Raw genomic sequence first — 547 nt, 5'->3', positions numbered from 1 at the left:
TAACATAAGATGTTTATTGATATTTACAATGTGTGAAGATATGGATATGGATATGTTACATAAATAGGATTCAAACAAGTAACTGATGTAGTCCAACCCTCTGTACAACACAGTTAATTTAATAATTTAAAACAAGTAAGTTTAAAGAGATGGATGAGTCTTTTATAAAATGGGGGGAGGTTTGAGAGTGTAGACTGCAGTGAAGGCAACCAGTAGCCCCATAAAAGGAGCATGTGTTTGGATGTGGAAGCAGGATTAGGACTGTGGGGGTATAGAGATAATGACACAATATTAAACATATTGAAACGCTTCTCTCGGGACGGTGGGTTTTATAGGAAACCTGTGGATTTATAAAGTGGTTCCAAAGTCTTACAAAGTGCAAACACACTGTTAGACTTTAGCCCTACAATAACACATGCTGTAGTAATTGTCTTTCATGTGCTAGCTCCTGGAGGCTAACATTGATGCTAATATTTTCAGGACCCACCAAGATGGAAAATAACGTATCGGATGTCGTCTAATACATCAATATCGATTATAGATAACT

The sequence above is a fragment of the Morone saxatilis genome, unplaced genomic scaffold (assembly GCF_004916995.1).
Source record: "Morone saxatilis isolate NCDOM2014 unplaced genomic scaffold, NCSU_SB_2.0 Contig9, whole genome shotgun sequence".
Taxonomy (NCBI): domain Eukaryota; kingdom Metazoa; phylum Chordata; class Actinopteri; family Moronidae; genus Morone; species Morone saxatilis.
The sequence above is the reverse complement of the archived record's forward strand: the minus strand, read 5'-3'. Positions refer to the sequence as shown.